At 48.9% G+C, this 24,436-nt stretch overlaps 1 pseudogene; it reads right to left on the minus strand.

Annotated features, from left to right (window-relative positions):
• Positions 1 to 19,751: 19,751 nt before the first annotated feature.
• On the minus strand, positions 19,752 to 23,120 carry LOC149356935 (uncharacterized; annotated as a pseudogene).
• Positions 23,121 to 24,436: the final 1,316 nt, after the last annotated feature.

A 24,436-nucleotide genomic window follows, 5' to 3' on the forward strand; every position in this document is an offset into this window, starting at 1 on the left:
GCCAATGTTGCAAAATGGAATATGGAGAAAATATGCTTGGCCATTGCAAATGTAACATTTTTTGCATGGTTATTTTTCATGCGGTGTTTTAAATGTCGATGTGGCTTTCCCAGTTGCATCTTATCAGCTCTTTTACTGTTACGGTCCCTGAGTATCATAATGCTTCATTGAGTTTCACGGTACTAACTTGGTCACCCAGCTATTTGCTACTGCCTTCCCTTGCCTAACTTATGCACAAACACGCACAGTGTCCAAGAGGCGTACGGCAGTGTCTTATGACGTGTGCCTCCCGCCCAGCGCATCACAGCGATCCCAGCGCATCACAGCTCAGCGCTTCACAGCAATCCACCCCCAGCTACTCGCAAATTACATCTGCACATTGTTCTCGCAATCACTCTCCGAAGGTACCATTCCAGACGACTGGGAAGTGGGGAAGGTCGTTCCCGTCCACAAATCAGGTAGTACTGATTCACCTCTTCATTATCGCCCCATTTCATTAACAAGTGTACCGTGCAAAATCATGGAACATGTCATTTACTTTCAAATCATGCAATTTTTGGATTCAAATAATTTCTTCCATCCATCACAGCATGGATGGAAGCCATTTTTCTACATGATATTCACGCCAACCTTGATACTAACCTACAAACTGACTCAATTTTCCTAGATTTCGCTGACGCATTCGACAAAGTACCTCATCAACGCTTGCTTCTTAAACTCTCCCAGTTGAACCTATAACCGAATGTAATTGCATGGATTAAAGCTTTCCTCACGCATCGCTCTCAGTCCGTCGTCATTAATAACCAACTTTCCAACCCGCTTCCAGTAACCTCTGGCGTCCCACGGGGTTCTGTTCTCGGTGCTTTGTTATTCCTCATATACATTAATGATTTACCCCAGCATGTCTCTTGTCACATTCGCTTGTTCGCCGATGATTGCGTCATTTATCGCTCAGTGACTAACCATTCTGACCAAGAATCCCTTCAGGCAGACCTGCGCCATGTGCAAGACTGGTGCTCCGAGTGGATGATGATGCTCAACTCTAACAAATGCAAGTGCATGACCTTTCACTGCCGTCGAAATCCTCTTGTTTTCAAATACACAGTCTGCAATTCCCCAGTTGACCTCGTCCAGTCATATAAGTACTTAGGAGTCACCATTTCTAATGATTTATCTTGGCGTTTGCACGTGACTGACCTGATATCATCTGCTAATAAAACACTTGGTTTCTGAAAACGTCACCCACGGGAAGCCCCACAACACGTAAGACTACAAGCGTACATCTCATTCGTTAGAACTAAACTTGAATACGCATCACCCATCTGGAGCCCTCATCACGAATATTTAACACACGCTATCGAAGCTGTTCAAAACAGGGCTATCAGATTCATTCACTCCTCATACTCGTACGACGTGAGCATATCATCCCTCAAATCGCAGTCAGGTCTAGCTAATCTTTCTAGTCGCCGACGCATAGCCAGTCTTGTCCTGTTTCACAAGTTCTTTTATTCACCACTAAAACAAGAACCATACATTTGCGCACTTCCACAACACAGGTCCCACCGCATCGGTCATTCTCTTCAAGTTTTGCGTCCACGTGGCCGTACCACTGTTTTTGCCAACTCAGTTTTTTCTCGTGCAGCAGCCGACTGGAACGACCTTCCTCATAATATTGCTGCCGTAACATGTTCATCATCATTATCAAGCACTGCTGATTCCTGCATTTTGTAAACCCCACCCCTTATGTAATACCCTGGAAAAGGGTCTTTAAGGAAAATAAAGTGATGTGATCTGATGTTAAATCGTCGCTCGCAGTCTTCCGACTCTGAGCTGGTGCTGTGCTCTGGTAATATAGTTCATTATAGCTCTGGTGCATACTCATCCCACAAGAAGTCGTGCAGCATGTCCGGGGTCAACGAACTGCCGTTGTTTTGCACTTCCATGACATAGAAGAGCAGCTCTTCTTCCAGTTTGCGAAATTTGAATGGCTTGCATCGAAAAGCGTACTTTTTGCAGCTTCTGTTCCTCTATGTATCCTTTTGGTTGCACCATCGTCTGACGCACCTCATGGCCACGTCGAATTTCCAGCTCACCACACCCTTGCCGTGTAGCTATTAAGGACTACCCGCCCAATGTGCTAAACTTGCAGTGCTTGGTGGCGGCACACGAAAGCCACAACTACGGGGAACTTACACGCTACCACAACTCCCATGCCTTTAACAGCTGCGACATGGAGGGAGGAAGAGTTCTTACTAGCTGGTGATACTGATATTGATAGCGGGACCTCGCGGCGGAGTAAAAAGTTGACGATGATGACGACCAGCAGCCTCAGGCTCCGTCTGTGAGTGGCACCTAGAAGCTCCAGTGCGCATGTGTGGGCTCCGCGGTCAAGCGCATCGTTGCTCGCTGCTGGAACTGAACACAGAGGCCACGGTGCGTGAATTTCAAAGGCTGTTCCCGCGTTGGTAGTGGAAAGTTTGGGTGCAGCCCTTGCACGCATCTTTTTTCAAAATATTTCCTGAGAAAAAAAAAGGCGCAGCCCATACATGGGTGAGGCCTTTACACGCGTTTATGCGGTATATTTGGAGTCAGCCTTTTTTTTTTGGCAAGCAAGGGCAACCAGTTGGGGGGTCGACGTTTACGCGGCAACATATGGTAACTGCAAAAGTTCGCCTAATAAAGATAGCGCATTACGCAGTAAAATTTTTTTCCCTATGTCCGATTTGCTTTCTGCTGTGCTGGGCTAACTTGAAAACCTGATTAATTCAAATATTTTTTTCATGGTACCAATGACTTCAACTTAACAAGGTCTTACTGTAAATTATATGCAGTCAACACAGGTGTGCTGGCTTTTCCTCAGTCCATAGCTTTGCATTTTGTGCACTGCAGTAGATACAAGTGCAGAAGAAATTTTACTACAGCAAAGCAGCAACACCTGCAGGCGAGCATGACGGGGCCCTACAATTCAAAATTAAACATACCTGTTGCCACTGAGCACAGCCTCATGTTTATGAATGCACTTTTCCCCTTCTTCCCATGCAAGCTGAACAGCTGTTGCACAGTGGCACCCATTATTGCAGTCATGACACCACCGCCAGCATCCTTCAGGGTCGTTCCACCGAGGAGGTGAAGGCGGTTTCGCTGCAAACAACCAAGAAATGTACATTTATTCAATTCTTATTATACTCAAAACAAGATATTTTAGATAGGGCTGTCTGGTTGGGAAAGGAATTTAAATAAGAAGATAAGAACGCCAGCAAAAAAATGAGATAGCACGATGTTTCGGAACCTACTCAGTTCCTTCAACATGCGTGATTGCGGGTGAGTGGTAGCTTGGCTTTTTAAGCCCTCGTACAGTCAACCACAGCAAACACCGACCACAGCCAACACTGACCAAGGCCGAAACTGTGGCATGACGCCAACTTCAGACTCACACTTATCCTAACCTATAACACAAGCACTTGTTCTTTCCCACCCTCCTGCCTGACAAAGCCCGAGCTGCCAAGAACACCGACCTACACTATATCATTCCGTTTGGGCCTTGTTGTATCCGGAGAGCGATCTCAACCTGACTTATGGCCCAAAGTGCTTCGTCCAAGGCGGCAATAAACAGCTCTCGCGCAGCGGATCCCCTCCAGCCTACGTTTCGTGGCTTAATGGCTTCTGCGCGATCCCGACCGGGACGAGAGAGTGAGCAGTGAGCGACGGTCGCACAAGAACTTTGTTTACAACGTGCATTCCGGCTGATCTGCTCCATTTTGTTCGCGCCACGGCCGAGGCGTGACTCCGGGCCATCTTCCCAGCGGCGGAGAGAACGCGGCCGACTCCTCGGTCTGTTCCCAGAAGCTCGGATTCAACCTCCGACGAGCCGCGCCGCTTGCGCAGCTCATGAACAAACCCGCGTCAAGCTGCCCTTCGACCCCATGGGCGGTCCTCCGAACCCTCACCCACGACTACGTAACGTGACGTGAAAACATAGGGACAATGTATGGGGACCTGGGGAACTTTTACTCTACTTATAGAGAGCACCACCATGTATCAGCTCTCTTGTCGACTACCCGCAATATGTAACCTTTTGTATAAAGCTCTTCGTCTTCCCTGAACTTCGCACCTCCGTTGACTCGGGCCCGACACCACGCCGGAGGTGTCGATGTCGCTGACCAAGTTTCAACAACAGTCGATGACAGCTCGGTGCGATCAGCCGGCGTCAGCTATCCTGGTGTGGTGAGTGCCGCGTGTTTGCTTCTCGATTCGCCAGATTTCTCTAGCGCAGAGAGTCGTTAGTTGAGTTTGGTGCATTTAGATCATTGCTGAAAATTTTCCACAGGCCACGAATTGGGTGGTCTGTGTTCAAAATTTAGCTGAGGGCAAACGGCACAGAGTGCGAAGTCAGAATGGACAAGCTTAAAGTCCAAGACCTTCTTCAAATCTACCAGGAGCTGGGTATTTCAGTTGGCTCAGCAAAACGCAAAAAGCAAATTTTGGAGCTAATGCAGGCGGAGAAGGTGACTGAGGAAGAAGCCGATGAGGCTTGGAAGACAGTTCTAGACAGGAAAGTACGCGAAGAGAAAAAGGAGCGGCTTGTAGAGCTTGAGCGGAAAGCTCAGCGAGAGTTCGACAGAAAAAAGGAAGCCGAACAAAGAGAGCATGAACTGCAGCTGAAGAAACTCGAGATAGAAGCTCTTGGAATTTCTACGGGGCGCACTGTTTCTTCACGTAGACAGTCCAAAATGAAGGAGCTTCTGCAGCTGTTTAAAGTGGGCGAGGACATAGCACTTTTTCTAGTCAACTTTGAACGCACATGCGAAAAAGTAGGCTTCGAAAAGGACGAATGGCCACAGAAATTGCTGACCCTAATATCATGCGAGGCTTCCGAAGTAGTCGCACGCCTTAGCAATGACGATGCACAAGACTACGACAAGGTGAAAGCGGCGCTGTTGCGGAAATACCGTCTGTCGACTGCAGCATTTTGCCAGCGGTTTAGACATGCGAGGAAGGGTACAGAGGCCCACCAAGAATTTGCTTATCAGATCAAAGCTAACCTGAAAGAATGGCTGAAGAGCGCAGGTGCATATGAAGATCACGACAAAGTTATCGAGTGCATTTGCCTAGAGCAATTCTATTGAGGAATTTCGGAGGACACTAGGCTCTGGGTGCAGGACAGAATATCTGAACTAAATCTGGACAAAGCAGCCGAACTGGCTGAAGATTACTACACTGGCTGGAATTTACGCTCGCAATCGGCGAAATAGGATAAAAGCGACAGAGCAGACTTTGGTTCCCACAAGCCCGAAGGAAGGAGATTTCCTCCTCAAAACTTCGAAAGGGAGCCCCCGAAGGTACGGGAGAGATTAATGGATGTCCAAGATGAGTCGTCCAAGTCAGCAGAATTGTCTGGGTCACGTGGTGACAGCGCACGCGCGTTTGAGGCGGGAAAGGCAGTGATTTGTTTCAACTGCAAAGAACGAGGCCATTTGGCTAGAAACTGCAAAAAGAAGGTCGTTTTCGCGAGTATTCAGGACTCTGACGAACCTGCGGCTTTTGCAGCCGTACATGCAGCAGCTGTTATTAAACTGGAAGAAATGCAGAGTTCTCAGAGATTCTGCGGCCACCATGGATGTGGCTCATCCGCTTTGCGTTTCTCCTGAGAAATTTACTGGAGAATGCGCGTGGATCCGTCAGGTGGCAGAACAGCAAAGTGTCTGCCTTCCACTTGCGAACGTAGTCATCGAAGGCCCCTTCAGAAAATTATGCACTGAGGCGGCAGTTTCCGCTAGCCTACCTGACCATTTTTCTTATCTGTTTTCTAACAAATCCGAGCAGATGCTGAAGGAAAGGGGGCAGTCGTTCTCCACTAACATAGCGTGCATAGCGTTAACCCGTTCGAGGGCACGTGAACTCTCAGGAAAACTAGACTGCGCAAAGCCAGTAGCACCATCAGTAGATACAAGAGATGCGGAACCAAGGAGTGTTTCGACAGGCGTTCAGCCTCACGCTTCAGATGCCGAGGGTCAGGCGAGAGAGAAAGCTGAGAGCACAGAAGAAGCTGCTGTACTAGCTGAAGGAAACCCGGACGTAGGTTCCGTGTTGACTCCTGCGTCCGACAGTTGGAAGCAGCTCGCTAAGCTAGACAAGGCGACGCATGTTGCCGAGCAGAAAACTGACGTTTCACTGAGCACTATGCTAGACAGTGTCAAACAAGGCTGCTCCAGAAAGAACATTTCGTTCTATGAAAAAGAGGGTCTAATGTACCGCCGATATTGTGTCACTAAAAGACGAGTGTACGACCAATTGTTGGTCCCGCAGAAGTATCCCAAACAGCTTCTCGACATTGCACACAGCAACGCTTGGGCAGGCCACTTAGGCATGCGAAAAACGAAAGCGAGGTTAGTACAGGAGTACTACTGGCCCGGTTGCTGGAAGGAAATCGAGGAATTCGTTCGCTCGTGCGACACGTGCCAAAGGATTGGAAAGTCCACTGACAAGTGGAAGGCGCCCATGAAATTGTTCCCCATAATTACTGAGCCATTCCGTCGGCTCGTTATTGACATCGTAGGGCCGCTGCCTGTATCGGAGTCGGGTTGCTGCTACGTTTTGACCGCGCTATGCGTCGCCACAAAATTCCCGGAAGCAATCCCCCTGAAAGAGCTAAGTTCAACCTGCGTTGTTGATGCCTTATTGGCGATATTCTCGCGCGTCGGATACCCGTCAGAAATCCAAAGTGACAACGGAAGCGCGTTCACTAGCTGTCTTACGACGACATTCCTAGAACGATGCGGAATTAAGGTAATCCACAGCTCTGTTCACCACCCGCAGTCGAACCCGGTTGAGCGAATGCACTCCGCCTTGAAGCGCATTTTAAGGGCCGGTTGTTTCGAAAATAAGCATGACTGGGAAGGTTCCATTCCCGAGAAATTGTTTGCCCTGGGGTCGGCTCCTCACGAGAGCACAGGTTTCAGTCCGGCCGAGCTCGTCTACGGACGTAACTTGAGGGGTCCGCTCCGATTGTTGCGAGAATCGTGGGAGGGCCAAGGAGAGGATCCTAACGTCGTTTCCTACGTGTTAAACTGCTGGAGCTCATGGGGAAAACTCGTGAAATGGTTGAAAGCAATATGAAAGCGTCGCAGACGTTTGCTAAGGCGCGATGGCAGAACAGCTCGAAGGCGAACTTTCAAAGAAGGTGACGAAGTCATGCTGCTGTGCCCTTGGAAAAAGACGAAGCTAGATGTCCAATGGGAAGGGCCAGCCAAAGTAGTGCCGAAGCTTTCAGACACAAATTATGAGGTGAAACTTGGAAGAAAGCATTCTAAAGTGTACCATAGTAACCTCATGAAGCCTTATATTCAGCGAGAGGCGGTGGTAAATTTAGCACTTAACCTGCCAGAAGAGGAAATCGCTGAGATTCCTTGTATGACAACTGGAGACACTGCGAGCAGCGTCCTGATAGCCAAGATTGAGGCAGAAGCAAATTTAAATGAAACCCAAAAGCGGGACTTAGGACACGTAGTCCGAGATTTTTCTTTCGTCTTTTCAGACAAACCAGGCAAAACAAACTTGATAGAGCATGACATCGAACTGCCGGAGGATAAACCAATCCGTTCGAAGCCGTACCGTGTATCTCCGAGGCAAAGGGAAATAAATCATGGAGGCTGAAATTCAGCGGATGTGCGACCTGGGTGTGATAATCCCAGCTGAGAGTGACTTCACTTCGCCACTGATTTTGAAGTGCCAGGCAAAGATCCGAGGCCTTGCATAGATTACCGGCGTTTAAACTTGGTAACAGTCGATCAGACGTACCCTATACCCGATATTGAAGACAGGGTGGAGACAGTATCCAAGGCCACGTACATTTCAACCTTGGACCTTGTTCGCGGATACTGGCAAGTTCCGCTTACTGAGCGTGCCAGTCGCTATGCAGCTTTTCTTTCACCGCTAGGGACTTTCCGGCCAGTGATGCTCAGCTTTGGGCTGAAGAATGCTCCTCACGGATTTTCCCGTCTTATGGACCGCGTTCTACACGGACTTAGAAGTTCGCTTTTCCGTATCTCGATGATGTAGCGATCTTTTCCAATACATGGGAAGACCGTCTGGATCACCTGCGGATCGTGTTGGAAAGGTTGATGGAAGCAGGACTCACAGTGAGAGCAGAGAAATGTCACTTGGGCTGCGCGGAAGTCACTTACCTGGGGCATATTGTTGGGCGGGGTAAACGCCCACCGTCTGAACTCAAAATAGCTGCCGTGGTCGACTATCGCCGCCCGAAAACTAAGACTGAAATGAGGGCATTTCTTGGCCTGACTGGTTATTACCAGCATTACATCCAGCAGTATTCCGAGACTGGAAGTCCCTTGACAGACTCTCTTCGAAAAACGGAGCCCGTAACAATTAAATGGGACACTAAGAAAGAGGCCGCATTCCAGAGTTTAAAGCGAGCGTTGAGTCAAAGGCCAGTTGTCATGACTCCAGATTTTTCATAGGCTTTCATAATTCAATGCGACGCTAGCAACCGAGGTTTGGGAGCTGGGCTTTGTCAGACAGACTCGAATGGGCAAGAGCGACCCATTCTGTACATAAGTCGCAAGTTGAGCGTCAGAGAAGAGGCGTACAGCACATCGGAAAAGGAATGCGCATGCCTCGTTTGGGCCGTGCAAAAGCTTGCATGCTACGTTGCCGGGTCAAAGTTCACGGTGGAGACGGACCAGTGCCCCTTAACGTGGCTGCAGGGCATGTCATCAAAGAATGGCCGCTTACTGAGGTGGAGCATAGCCCTTCAGCAGCACAACTTTGAAGTGCGTTATAAGAAAGGGAAGCTAAACACCAATGCTGACGGTCTCAGTCGAGCCTTCTAAAGTGACTTGAGCCGTTTAGCTACCATGTGTGTAACTGTATTACCGAAACCATTATATCGGGTTAACTTTTCCGATTTCATAACACTGCATACTCCATGTAGTCGAAGAAGCGTCCTAATGCATGCCGCTAGTATTAGTGTGCCCCAAAGAATGTATACACAATTGTCCGAAGGCGTGCGAAACTTCGAAGGCATCGTAACGAAGCTAGCTTTTAAGGTGAAAAAGCTAGACTCAGAATGGGGATCGTACAGCGCTCCTAGTAGAATGACCTGTTCCCTTCGCTTGCCTGATGTATATCCTGATTTATTTTGTACTTTTATTTAGCCACATTGCATAAATCAGACAGTGTCTCATTGGGAAGACACTCTTGTGAAAGTTGTTCTTTGGGCTTGTTAAACTTGACGAGCACTCTGGTTTGTTTTGTAGCGCATTAATCGGAAACATATCGGTTTCATTGAAGATCTGGTGAATCCAGTGGTTTTCGCGGGGTGCTTTCTGCTATGGGTGTGCTTGGTAATGGCGGTCTTGCTGGGTGCGCCAAGTTTACAGAAATCCCTGACATGAAGCGTCGCTGAGTCCGGCGAAGAAGACATCAACAGAAAGCACGAGAGCTTCGACTGAAAGCTGAACCAACCACTCGCTGTATGCTTCGAGTCAACGCATCGAGTCAGCCGAGCAGCGCAGAACAGCTCGACCTCCTGATGCAGCGTCTGGCGGCGGGGGCGCTGTTGTACCCGGAGAGCGATCTCAACCTGACTTATGGCCCAAAGTGCTTCGTCCAAGGCTGTAATAAACAGCTCTAGCGCAGCGGATCCCCTCCAGCCTACGTTTCGTGCCTCAATGCCTTCTGCGCGATCCCGACCGGGACGAGAGAGTGAGCAGTGAGCGACGGTCGCATAAGAACTTTGTTTACAACGTGCATTCCGGCTGGTCTGCTCCATGTTGTTCGCGCCACGGCCGAGGCGTGACTCCGGGACCAACTTCCCAGCGGCGGAGAGAACGCGGCCGACTCCTCGGTCTGTTCCCAGAAGCTCGGATTCAACCTCCGACGAGCCGCGCCGCTAGCGCGGCTCTTGAACAAACCCGCGTCAAGGTGCCCTTCGACCCCATAGGCGGTCCTCCGAACCCTCACCCACGACTACGTAACGTGACGTGAAAACATAGGGGCAATGTGTGGGGACCTGGGGAACTTTTACTCTACTTATAGAGAGCACCACCATGTATCAGCTCTCTTGTCGACTACCCGCAATATGTAACCTTTTGTATAAAGTTCTTCGTCTTCCCGCAACTTCGCATCTCCGTTGACTCGGGCCCGACACCACGCCGGAGGCGTCGATGTCGCTGACCAAGTCCCAACAGCCTGCACAACACCACCTGGTGGCATCCCACCCACAACCTTCTCCACCCCTTCCTCTTGGAAAGATGCCTCGTTAAATACAAAGCCGGCCGACCAGCGCCGGCCCATCGAGCGTGCCGAGAAGATAGCGGGGGCCAACGGGGCCATGGACTGAGAGGTCTTCTTCTTGAGACCACTCTGACGGACATGAAGCCACAAGACCAGCGACAACTGCCCTGAAGGGCCAGGAGGGTCATGGCAGCAAATAGAGCCCTAGACTGATTGCTCCTCTCAAGAAAATAAGCACGGTTATAGTTTTATAGTAATTGTTTTTCTTCTTCCACGCGTACCATAATAGTGGAATCACCGTTAAAATGTACAACCACCACATATGAAGTTAAGTGATTATGAAATTTGGAACATGTGCACAACAACATGGAACTTGGAACATGTGCACAGCACAAAAAACCTGCACAGCACATCCTTGACATTGTGGATTTGTCCTAGTCCCTTAGGCATCAGCAAAACACAGGATTGCCGCTTGCCTTGAAATTTATCACCACACGCTGCATGTCCATTTCATATCTAACTTCCACGAGCAAGTGGAGTAAGTGACATGAACAAGACCAACAGTTGTCGTCAATATAACTTGTATAATGCAAGATGAGGTCAAGGCATCCTGCGTGACGAAGTAGGAGCCATTGTTATTGGGTACAGTACATTGGCGATCATGTGTTCGGGAGAAATGTCACACTGCAGTGGGACCATAAGCCTCTGGAGACCATTTTCAGGAAACCCTTTGACCATTGCCCTCTAATGCTATAGAGGGCGAGAATCGCCCTGCAGACATACGACCTTCTGATGGGATTGTTGCAGGCAAAGAGTTGTACATCGCTGGCACACTGTCGGGGAGCCCATCAGATGAGGAGCTTTGAAGTCAGTGTTGTGGACTGCTCCGCATTCCTAGAGGAGTCCTTGCAAATGCATCTAAAGGCAGCACATGAGGACGAAGAAATGGCTACCATGCTATAGTATGTGATAAACCAGCTGCCAATAAACAAAACGATTCGCCAGAAGCACTACAGGCATAATAGCCATATGCGCGCTTAAATACAAGGAGGATGACTTGCTGATATGTCCGACAGACGCATCATTCCCCAACACTTCAAGATTACAATCTTGGAAGGCTGCACATATCATGGCCCCAAATACACCACGGCCATCAGCTCAGGCTTGTATCTCCTCACGAATGCATCAACATCTAAGCATGTTACCTGGATCCCCAGATTTCACCATACCTATGGGCTCACTACAAGCATGTAGCCAGGAATATTTTTCTGCAGGGGCCAAGAAAATTACTGTTCCCACAAAGGGATGGGGCGGGGCCCTTTAGCCCTCCCTTAACCGGCATGGCAGCAGTGCGTTGCTGCTCAGACTTAGACCTATTTTGCTAGCAAATATTCTTCTAGGAACCTGTTCATGGAACAAAGCCTACAAATGCCCTTGCTCACGCTAAGCAACAAACTCGAACCTGCAGTAATAGAGAGGCAGGCCCCAAGATAGTGAGAACAAATTACAGCAGTCAAATAGAAAAGCTACAAAACAAAATCATGATTTCAACTATTTTAAGGTTAGCAACCAGGAGAAAACGTGTGGTCAAGGCATTAAATCCAGACTAGCTCTGTGATGTGTGGTGAAAATAACCGAGATCCTGCATCTTGGAGAGAGAAACGGACAAACGCTAGCAATGGAATTGAACTAGCTCTGCTGCCCAATGAAGCAGAGTTTTTCATCAGTCATAAAATATGCAACGAAGTGGAACTTGTGCTCAATCCTTGCAAATTCAGCAAAAAAAGGTCGCCACGACGCACAAAACGTTGCAGAAAACACTAAATCTTTGAACAGTTAAGGGAGTTAAAAGAAAAAAGCATCACGAAATGGGACTGCACACCTCATGACCCACAGAACTGCCAATGCCAAAATAGCACGAATACAGTGCTCACCAGTGGGCTTCGTCCCGAACGAGAAGACGTAACTTCAAGACTACACCACGACAGTGAAGTTTTAGTCTGAAGAGAGAGAATCAATGTTCTTTAATCGCTAGGTGCTTTAAGTGCTGGTTCTTCTTTCGGCGTGCTTCATACGCACTCACACTGCACTGGTGCACTGAGTAGAGCCACTTTGTTCTCACAAAGAGTGCAGCACTGACGCACATATCGTGTATTGTCCATTCTTCAACGGCAACTGAAATAATGATGCACACTGCACAGAAAGACAGTATGCACAAAGCCTATTTTTCACAACACTGCACCAGCACGCCAGCACACACCACTGCACAATCCATACGTAGAGGTCACAGCTTGGAAGTAGCCACTGTTCCAATTCAGTGGCTGTGGGGTTTGGCTACTGAGCATCACAAGGTGGCAGAATCAAGCTGCAGCCATAGTGTCCGCGTTTTCATGGAGGCCATAGCAAAACATGACCGTGTGCTGTGCTATGTCAGTGTATATTAAAGAACTCCAGCTGCTAGACACCTCGCACGCCACCAACCACCACTTGTTTAAGTAGTACACCGTGGACTGCACTTTCTTGAGGATGACTTCACAACTGTGTACAGGATCACATCAAGTTGATAGTGACACAGAGGAAGAAGTAAGCACAGATTTGCTGTGTCAGAAAAAAATGCTAAAGAAAACGTCTCTAGGCTCAAAGACGCAGCAAAGCACCATGTCATGGAACAGACGCCACGACGCATGCATGCATGGAAAAAAATTGTTGAAATTGAGTTTTCACTGTACATATGAACACAACACCAATAGCGGCAACATATTTGTTGCTGGTATGTAACATGGTATGCAGCACTGCACAAAACTGGTGGATGGTGTATGTGACGTGGGTGATGGTGCTGGTGATATGGCTGAAGGTGCTGTTGACGTGGATGGTGCTGGTGAAGCAGCTAGTGGAGCTCACAGGGTCTAGCGGTAGTTCCTGTGAGCGAACACCTGTAGCAGCTGCTCACACTTGCTCCTGCCTAATTGGTACAGTGCAGGAGTTGCCTACTCTTCACACTGGTCTGTGTCCCCATGAAGATCGTCACTGACGTAGACTGTGCCGAGATAAGGCTACAGTGCATAAATGCACACATTGTGCAACACCACACAGGCTGGAACACTGTTTGCAGTGATTATAGGTTAATAGTGCAGTGCTCGGTGCTTCTGAAGACATCTAAACCGACTCTTCAAGACACCAATTGTCCGCTCAACAACAAACCTGAGTGAAGAATGTGCATTATTGAATCTGGCCGCTAGAATGTTCTGGATAGAACATTCAAATTGACGGCATTCGATGTATCGTATTTTTCTGAATTTAATATATTATTACACTGCATTCTCTACCTTGAGAGAGCCGAAAAAATTAGCATTTTGCCTCCAGCAAGCTCGGTTGCCTAGCAACTAGGTAAACAGAAACCACGTGTGCATCAATTTGAGCGAACAAATGGCTTCAAAATAGGGCTACGATAATAAAAATAGTACCAATGAAGTTCTTATGTTTCAAGGAATCTGACAATATAGGTGTTTATAGATGTCTGACTTACAGTTTCCAAATGCCGGCCAATAAATGCTCCCAACTTACAGTTAGGGCTGAATTGCTTACACTGAAAAAAGAGTGGTAACTTTCGAAAAAAATGGGTCTACAAAAATATTTTCATATGAAAATGACCGGAAAGATACCGCGGACATTATACAATCCTGCTGCAGCAGATATCAAAGGCTTAATAATGCTCGAAATCGCTTCCTGTAGGAGCGTTGCGAACGTGCGTCTAGTCAAGATGGCTGCTTGCAGCGCCTATGAAGGATGCTGTTTGTACACTGATAGCATGCGCCAAACAGAAGTGGCACCGGTCGCTTGGGCGATTTCTCGCACGCTAGCTACTGGCTTCGCAGCGGCGTACCTCATTACAGCTGTCTCATGGGAATCGGCTGCTGGTATTCCTCGCTTCCCGTTCTGCGGCTCCACAGATCGAGTCGTACAGAATCTATTGAAGATGGTCTTGAAAGTTGGCTGTGCAGTAACATGGGGAGCAGGATACTTACCCTTGTATACCCGTGCTGCCAAACGTCCGTTTTCTTTGGCCCTGATGTAGGCAATAACAATGTCTACCTTTTCAGCAGCTGAAAAGTTGCACAACACTGACGGAGCCATTCTTTAGTTGATACTATGGCGGTAACAGCAGGCGGGTCCAGAAATGTGAGAGAAACAGCACAAATGAAACTCCTGAAGGGGACCTTGTTACCGAGAAAAAAAAAAGAAGCATTGAAATATTCTTCTGCAAGATATCTACGCTTGCAGTTGCTTATTTCTTATATACCGCCCTCGGAGCCAGAACCTCAAGCCTAGGAAAGCTGATATGCCAAACTGTCAGCGCTGCGCCCGCACCGTGTCGGGCGGCGCCCGACACGCAATGCGATTTCTCAGAGCCTACCGGAGAATGACGCAGTGCCAGACGCGAATTTCGCGACCAGCAGCGACCGCCTTCGAACGGCTCGGTTCGCCCGGTGGCGTCGCGACTGCGGCACTCGTGCGCGTGATAATTGCGCGCTTCATTTGCTATGTTTCGTTTTAGCGCATCGAAAGCAGCCAGAATTGGTAGCGCTGCAGTGCTGCAGAAATGTGTTCGTGTTCTTCTTTAAAATCCTATTTGGCATTCCGTCACGGGCAGCTCGTAGTTTAACTTTAGAAGTACCTCCTTCCTGCTATAATTTCAAACTATAATTAGTTAATCTTAGTTAGATATTAGGTTAATTGGTACCTTTTAGAACTCCTTATTTTCTCGTCACTTATACAACAGTTCCAAACAAAAGGCGGTATAAAATTTTAATTTCCCTTTTTTTAAAAACTGTGCAAAGTCTTAGCTCAAACTGCCCCTATACTACATAAGGTTTAAGGTTCCAAGCGTCCCAAGGTTCCCAGGTTCCAAGTTTAGACCACCTGGAATTCTTTATTGTGCACTGACATCGCGCAGTATAGGGCACCTTCCATTTTGCCTACATCGAAACACGGCCGCTGCGACCGGGACCGAACTCGCATCCTCGTGCGCAGCAGTCGAGCGCCCTATCCACAGAGCCACCACTGCGGGGCGCACTTTTTCTGTCAAAAATCGATTCGTAACTTTCAAAACTAAGCTCTTTTTAAAATTAGGCACACCTTTTGCGCAGTAAGAGTAACTGTCTTCGCTTGTTTTTCAGTAGTCTCCGCGCACGTCCTTGCTGATCCCTGCGCGTACTCAAAGTCGATTCATCCAACACTTCTCAACAGTCTTGCGCCGACCACTGCTGAACGGCCCATGCGGTGCCTAGCCTTTCTTGGCGCTGTCTGTTTGTGAGGGGCGGATGTCTCGCTGCCACGCAGTGGCTCACACCAGCTTCCTCAAGTCTTTAGTGTATTTTCTTGCACGAAATAACCAAAGAAAGGGCGTCCCTAAGCCCCTTTGGGCTGATTAACGAGTCAGCAACGACTGCAGACACGATTATTATATCTGCTTATCTCGTCGGCCTTGGTCTGCGCTGCACCAGGCGTCACCAAGCCAGCCCTGGCAGTCCCCATTTCCTTTGATGTATTGTGCTGGGTTTCATGGCGCAAGCATCTGAGGCTATCTTGCAGTAAGCTCGAGGTATGGGAAACATTATTTTCTGCAGAATTGTTCCCTTTGGTCACCTCACAGTACCTGTAGAACTATTTGTGGCAGTACAAATTTCACTTTGATGGACACCTTTTAAAAAATTCAGAGGCACCTAATTACATAATTATTTGGCAATCCGATCACATTAAAAGATGTTGTTATCTCTACCGGAAGTGACGTCACTTCCGTTCTGCCGTCATCATTTCTGGTAACGTTCCATCCGGTCTGGTCAAATCACTTCTCTCCAGCCATCGAGTGATTTTTATGACCGACGTCACAATTTTTTCCCGACGAGGCTTCGCACTGAAATGCACGATGCGCCGTATTTATACCAAGGGAGCTTTCGGTGTCATGCTGCTCTTTCAAGCCCGAGATCGAGACCCGGGTCCGTATCCGAAATTGCGTGGTCATCGAAAGCCTCGTTTTAGGCGAAACCTGGCTGGACGACACGCCGTAAGCGAATGCGGCGGCTCAGATGCACCGAAAAGTGGTGAAGAAATCGGACGGTGACATTAAACGCATAGCGCATGCTCCATTAGGGGATGCTCTACGGCGTGTTGCTGTTTCAACATGGCTGCTGTTGCGCGTTCATTACTTATGCAGCGAGTGAGTGCACGCCGAACGTTTTGCTTGTATTTGATCTTTCCTCTCGAGCTATAGTGTATAAGATGCCGTGCTTAGCGATGATCGGCCAACGGCGGCTTCAGCTTCCGCCATGTGTCACTGCATTTGGAACGCAGGTATGTGAATTACCTTTCTAAAATCCATGTGTAGCCTTTAAATGTACAATAAGGAGTGTCTGCAATGTTCTTAATCTATTGATGTCCGCTGGGTGTACGGAGCAGCTTCGAGTTTCCTCTTTGCTGTGGCATCTGGTACGCGACTAAACTTTTGGCTAATCTCATCTTTCGTAATGCTGCGCTTATCAGCGAAGTGCAAAAGTTCTGCCCGATGTTTCGCTGCGGCAAAGGCAGCGCGGTGAATGCTGCGCTCGCTTCCGGTCGCAGCCAAAATTACGTGTGCTTCCGGCGTTTTAGCCAATCACGTGTCGCCGAAAACGACGCTTTCGTAAGCTATGCGATTTGGGATGCGGACCCCACTCGTTACTCGTTTTGTGGTTGCCACCACGGGCCAACCGCCGAAGTCGATACTCCTGCCCAATCGAGAGTAGCCACAGAAAGGAAGCAAGCGATTCCTGCATTGACAGGCAGCGCGGCTTACGCAACGAAGTTCGTCAGTCGGTAACCAAGAGCAGGCGAAAGCTCGATGGCCGATGACTCTGTTTCCGGAATGGCTGTGGAGATACAGGTAGGAGGTTATGGGAAAGAAAATGCGCTTTCATTGCCTCACTTGGGTCGTCAGCAGATCACGCCGCAGGGGAGGCAACAAGGGCTTCTACAGTTGGAAGAGAAACAACTGCAGGCGTCTGCATGTTTGGTCCAGAACTAGGCCAGGCGGCTGGGATACACGATTGGGGCTGCAGTACGCCACACACCTGCTCAGAGCAGACGCCTGAGCAGGGAACGTTATGTGCACAGAAATTTAATAGGAAAGGTGCGGCACCAAAACTTGCAAATGAAAATACTGGCATTGGTGTGTAGGGTATAGCGCCCCGAGCCACCTTTGTACAGTGAGAAGCGACAAGGTGAACAGCTCCGGTTTAATACAGAGCTGGCAGAAGATAGCGCGTAGAGGTGACGAATAGACGGGTAGTTACAAGGACAAGCACTTATCGTTGTCGGTCCTCGTCTGCATATTAATGAAGTCTGCATATCAGCGAGCTCTTCCAACTTCCTGCTGTCATTTATTTTAAACTCCTGGGGTTCTTTAACGTGGGTGACGCTGCAGACTACACGGGCATCACGTGGTTCGCCTACATCGAAATACAGAAGCCGTGGCCGAGAATCCACCCTGCGAATATGGGATGAGCAGCCTTACGCCAAAGTCACTAAGCCACGCGGGCTGGTGCAAATGACAAGCATGTGCTACTACAGTATACCCTGGCTTCCATCACTGGGGTAACAGGAGACTTCTTGTTTTTCCGCGAGATCGAAATATACTTGGTATCTAGTTGCGTGAGCGGCAAACCGTAATGCAATCTTAAATATTTCGAACTTTAGAGCAATGAAACATCATTAATATTCATAAATCTAAGTCCCGACAAAGTGCTGATTGATTTCAGTCGCCAGTACGAAGTATTCTGCTTTGATGATAGCCAATAAAATTTCATACGCCCAGACGGTCACAAACCGAAAAATACGCCTCGTTGGACACGCCGGTCATATTTATTTCAGTGTCCGTATTTTTCTTTGGCGTACTGATATTATTTTAAAATTTCAAATATAGTACGATTTCTAAATTGGCGCGGCTATTATTTTATGCCAGCAGAAAGAGCTTCAAGGTACTTTTGCAAATCAGCTTTGTGTAATCCGCCAATGTGGTAATTGAGTTCCTCTCCCATACAAGTCTGCACAAGCGCTGTCACTACGCCTGAGCGCCTTTCATTTGTTCTGTGACTGTTTTCGCCCGTTTCGATAGGCTGCGGAAGCCTAATTTCTTAAACCACGAACTTATAGACGAATACTAGATAGTGTTAAAATACTAGATAGTAGTACGATACTAGATAGTAGTACGAAATAGATAGTAGTGTTGAAATACTTAGAGTTATCTTCACACAGAATATGCTTTGGGATGCGCTCATTGAATCTGTTTCAGGGAAGCTATCTCGTGTTGTTGGTGTGACGGCGCGACACAGAGCCATATTACCTTTCAATATAAAGCTTCTTGTTTACAATACCCTTTTTTTTTCTTTGTATTTTTGTGTATTGGTATGGGGTACCACGACACGTACAAATCTTGAAAGAATACATACACTGCAAAAAAAATTGTTCGAGCACTTTTTAATGTACCGTATCATTTCCATACTTCAGAGCTATTTTCGAAAGCAAACATAATACGCGCGTTTAATCTTTATAACTATAAGTTAAGTCTGGCCTTCAAACGGGAGGTGAAAGGAAATCTCAAGTTTTTTTATGATTTCTCACAACTCGATAAAAACACACATTCCTACACCACCCGTAACACAGAACCGTGGAAGGTGGTCACTGCGCGGGCAAATTATTCCAGGCAAAAAGTGTCATACACACTGCCAACCCTTTTAAATTGATTCCACAAATCAGGTATAGATTTGCATACAATTTCTGTACGAACCCTACGCAAACATTTCATTAACAATCCTTGCTTACAATAACAACTAAAAGTGTTATCTTGCCTTTTGTTATTTACCTCTTGTGACTATCAAGTGTGCTAGCATTATTTTTGAATATTGTCCTTTCTGCGAGTTTTTTTCTGTTGTTCTAGCACTGCCTGCTTTGTAGGGAGGCTGCGGGCTTCAGTCAAGTCGCTTGTTGTCAAGTGGCTTTTATCCGCAGTCTCCCCCATCGCTGATGGAAATAAACAAGTTATTATTATTATTATTATTATTATTATTATTATACTATAACAGGGCAATAAACTCTACTACAAAAACTGCGGTTACAGGAATGAACGCTACTCTGTGATTCTTTTCGCATATTGTAGCAGAAAAGCTCTATGTATCCGCGGCAAGCACCCGCATGCACAATCCGCGTGGATCTACGTACGTACAGCCCCCGTCAAAAATATACAGCCTAACGCGCGCGGCCGCGGAGCTGCAGCGGAGCCGAGTAGTGGCGTCCCTGTCTCCCAAGCGCGCTTGGTGCGATGGCATAGAGGTTGAGGGTGAAAGGCTCTCTTGCTGTAGGGCGAGCGAGGGATGGTGGTGGAAAACATTTACTTAGGGCTATTTACAGGAGAGAGAGTGGACTGGTCCTAAAGGCCAGCGCCTTACAAATTCTAGGAGAGCGCCCTACTCCGGGACCCCTGTGGCTTCCGCGTCAGCTCGGGCCCTAGCGACGAGGGCTGTCTGGCTCTCTAGCGTACAGCAGCTGAGCAGGGCAGCTTCCCAGCTCTCTCGGGGAGGGGAGGGGAAAGGTGTGTGAGTAGGTTTAGAGGAGCATGCCCACACCGTGTGGTAGACGTCCGAGAACGCGCATCCGCAGTGCGGGCACAGCCCGTTAAAAGCCGGATTAAAATCTTGCAGCACTGCCGGGCACAGTACCGTGTTGGTATTTAAGCGAAGGAGCCAACGCTCGCTTTTGGTTAGCCCTTTCGCAGGGCGATGAAAGAGGCTATGCTGTGTTTGATAAAAGTGAATAAATTTTTTTAGGTGATAGCCGGATTAGGCTCTTATACCGCAGGCTGCGAGTGTCGAGGCGATGCCCCGTGGTTGACCGCGCGGGCTGAGGGGTCTGCACCCTCGTTTCCCTCTAGTCCCGCATATGCTGGGGTCCACATGACGACACATGTATTCGGGCGATCGTGGTACTCGCATCTATGTAAAATTTTAGCGGCGCGTTGAGGTATGCGTCCCTGTTGTAGATTTCGACAGGATTCCCGGGAGTCGGTAATGATAACCCGGGAGTCTGGTTCTGCAGCGGCGAGCGCTATGGCTACTCCACGTGTGCAATGTTGGGGGCGCGGAAAGTGAGTACGTGAACGTGCGTATTTTGATGGATTTCTGAGGCCGTATACCATCCCCCGTGGTATGCGCCAGCAGCATCTGTGGAGAAGGCTCCGTAGCGAGAGCCACAGAGGTCGTTAAGGGCCGTCGCGCGCGCGGTTCGACGGCCCTAGTGAGTCTCCTTTGTCATGTTCTGTGGCAGAGGTTGGACCTGTAGCGCGTTGCGCCAGTCCTCTGGAACTGTGGTCATTTCCTGTGCATGCGCTTTGTAGGCAAGGTGCACGCGGTTTAGGATGCTTTTGCCGGCTGAGGATTTGTTCAACCCCAAGTATTGATTGTTGAAGTGCACCTCGCGTAGTTCCGCAAAGGTGTTGATCATCCCGAGATCGATGAGCCGTTGATTGGACGTCGTTATGGGGAGGTTGAGGGTGTGCTTTTGCGCAGGATGATCACCTCTAGGGCGTTCTCTTCACATATCCTCATGTAGCCATATGGTGCCGAATAGAGTATCCGGCTGGTTACAAATTCATTGGCCAGCCTCACGACGTGTTTGCATCCTACCCCCCCCCCCCCCATTTGTTAGATACCCGGCGGACCATGCGGCGCACACACATGGCCTCCAATCTTGCGGAACTTCTGCGGAGCTTCTGCAGGCTGTTTCGATCATGCTGTTGCGGTGAATAAAGAGTCCCTACAATCTTACCTCATCCTGTTCAGGGATAGGGCCGCTAGCAAGGGAGAGGTCAATTTTGATGATGCACTTCGGGTTGGGCCGAAGGTGCACGAATTCTGATTTGGTCGGGGAGCATTCCACGCCACAGCGGCGAGCGTATGCGTACACGATAGTCGCCGCTTGTTGCGGGTTGGCCTCTATCTGTCCCAACGACCCATGTGTTGCCCAGAGCGTGGTGTCGTCGTTATACAGGGCACACCTGATGCCTGGGACATCATTAAGCAGTGGGGCAGGTGGCTTCACAACCAGATCAGGGCAGAATAGAAGCGAGATTGAGTGCCGCGATGGAAGCCTAGATCACGACAGGCTTTAGCGCCCTGGAGGCAGAACTTACAGCTGCCTTTCAAAACCTATTAGACAGGCTGCCTAGCCTCATGGCGGCTCAGATGCCAAAACCACTCAGCAAAGCTCGCAAGTCAGGTTCTGTTAAGCGCCTCTAAACCAATAGCGCGAGAAGCAAAATTTCCAGACTCCACACCCCCTCTGAGGACGGGGACTTGACAGTAGAGGACGGAGTTCCACACACGGCAGTGGTCCGTCAGGCAGGCGCCATCGGCTCCCCTCTCCTCCAGGGTGGTACCCTAAATCTAAGTGAACACAATGGCGCGCAATACTAACAAACGCCGGTACTCGCACACAAAATCGGCCTCAAAAACAATTCTTCAGTGGAACTGTCGGGGTTTCCGCGCGCTCACTAAGCGTGCTGCTCTCCGACTCCACTTAACAACACTCCCAGAACTGCCCGCAGGTGTAGCCCTCCAGGAGCCAGGAGAGAGTGCCACATTGAGCAATCAGCGGGACGCGCGGACCGCACTGCGTGAACAAAGATTTTACGGCTACCTCTGTCGCTCTCGCCTTTAACGCGGCCTATTAGTACGTTATTGTTACCCTCCTTCCGCTTAGGAAACAGGACCCGTCACTGCATGTACTCAGCATATAGAGCTCGCACAAACTCTCCAATGTAACATACACTGACACATTAAGCAAAGCCCTGGAGGTCGCAGGAAAGGAACCCCTCATTATAGTTGGAGACTTCAATGCCCCCAGTCCTCTCTCGGGCTACCGTAAAGCGGAGAAAGGCGGACGAAAGCTGGCGGAGCTTATCTCCACGTTGGGCCTAACCCTCCACACGCATCCTGCTCACCCCACCAGAATAGGTAACTCCGCAACATGGGACACGTGCCCGGATCTTACCATCACCAAAAACAAACGACATGCTGATTGGTACAACACCTAGGAAACCCTCGATAGCGACCACTACATCCTGCTCACAACACTCTGCACGAAACCTATCACACGCTCACATTGACAAGCTACACTTCCAGACTGGGATTCGCTTTCACTCGGAGTACACTAACCCTGAACCTATAGCCCAACAAGGTTATGAAACTTGGTCCCAACATTTGGTGGCCCAGCTTCGTAAGGGTGAACAACAAGTTCAGCTCTCAAAGGCAACACAGATGGTTGACAACCACCTCCTGCAGCTCTGGCAGCCCCGGCATAGCCTCATCTGCCGATCGCACCGGCAGAAGTACAACCGCCAACTCAAAATTCATATCGCGGCACTCACCCAGGAGCCAGTCGAGCCCAACTCGCCGACTGAAACTAGGTGGACCGCTGTAATACTACGGCTCGACAAATGTCGAATCGCAGCACATGGCGTCTTTTTCGCGCCTTGATCGATCCGGCTCAAACACGGAACGAAACCCAGAAACACCTACAAAGAGCTATTCGCGCTTTAGACGGGGACACTTCCAATTTGGCTACGACGGCGCTCAGAGATAAATATCTCTTTAGCATTCAGGACTACCGCGGGTCGGCATACTCATATACATGCTCTGAGAATGAGGAGCTGGACAGACTGTTCCAGCTTTACCACCTTTGCGGCCCTGGCAAAAATGAAGCGCGCCATAGCACCCGAACGGGATAGGGTGACGGTTACGCTCCTTGCTAACCTCCCGGACCCGGCATACCTGTGCCATCTTCACTACTTTAACTACATATGGGACGGGGCACACCCCTCCCAATGGACTGCAAAAACCGCATTAGTCACTTTCGTACCGAAACACGGAAAAGCCATCAATATTGAGAATCTCCGACCTTTTTCACTAACTGCTTGTGTGGAGAAGTTGACGGAAGTTATGGTCAGAGACAGACTTTCAACATATCTAGAATCCAAACACACCTTTGCGGAGACCATGTTCGGATTCCGCCCACACCAATTCGCGCAGGATGGTCTGCTGCATTTACACAAGGAAGTCTTGGATCCGGTCGAACACCCCAGTGACGACAAGGTGATCCTCCCCTTGGACCTTAAGGGGGCGTTTGACAACGTGACCCACGACATCATCCTCACTGACACATTTGTCACAGTCGAATTGTGGCCACAAGCCGTTTCGGTACATCAGACAATTTCTCACTGATCGGCAAACCTATACACGTATCGAAGACCAGGAGCATGGCCCGTACCTGCTAGGTACCAGAGGAACTCCACTGGGAGCAGTCCTCTGTCCCCTCCTCTTTAATCGGGCCAGGGAGACAGTCGCGCTGGCTCGCCATAGTAATTGTGGCGGTCGTGTTGTTACTTCTTTCCCGGCGTCTGTGCGGGGGCGCGTGCATCGATTCAAAACGCAGAGTCAACTTCGAAAGCTGCTCCGAAGTGGAGGCCCGCGGTGCAAGCAGCTAAATTTACGCGGGCGCTCGAAAATATTCCGCGGCAACTGTTTCGCGCTAGCGTGGAATACGTGTTAAGAAGCTTCAGTGGCCGAATCGATTCGCGCGCGCTTCGCTAGTGAAAAAAGTGAAGGAATTCTGAAGGCCGCATACAGCGCCTGGCAACAAGCCTCGCGCTATTCTTATTTCCTTTCAGGCTCATTTTATATGCTTGTTCCTAGTTCGTTCGTGAAACTTTCATTTCCATCCTTCGCTTCAAGCAGCAACCATAAGCAACTCACTCTGCTGCGCACCTTGCTGCATTCCAAAAAATAAGACTAACTACAGACAGCTCAAAGAAACGTATAAGCGTGAAACTCTCTTCACGTGTCCAGTAACCAGTGTCCGCATGCCGTTACCACAGGGTGAGAAAGCTTGTGCCATTTCTGCAGCGAAGCTGAATTCCACCCAAACCATTACAAATAAAGCAGGCCGGTGCTGAAATTAGGCCTCACGATCCTTTTATACGGGTTTCTTTGTCTCCACGCTCCCATTGATACTCTGAGCTGCAGCAGGCGGCGTACGGATTTGACTTCATTAGCTTTTAGGGTTTGCTGGTCAGAAAGACGTCTGGGCTTGTTTAAAC

Source organism: Amblyomma mixtum, chromosome 3 (genome assembly GCF_055824585.1).
Source record: "Amblyomma mixtum isolate Tamu chromosome 3, ASM5582458v1, whole genome shotgun sequence".
Lineage (NCBI taxonomy): Eukaryota > Metazoa > Arthropoda > Arachnida > Ixodida > Ixodidae > Amblyomma > Amblyomma mixtum.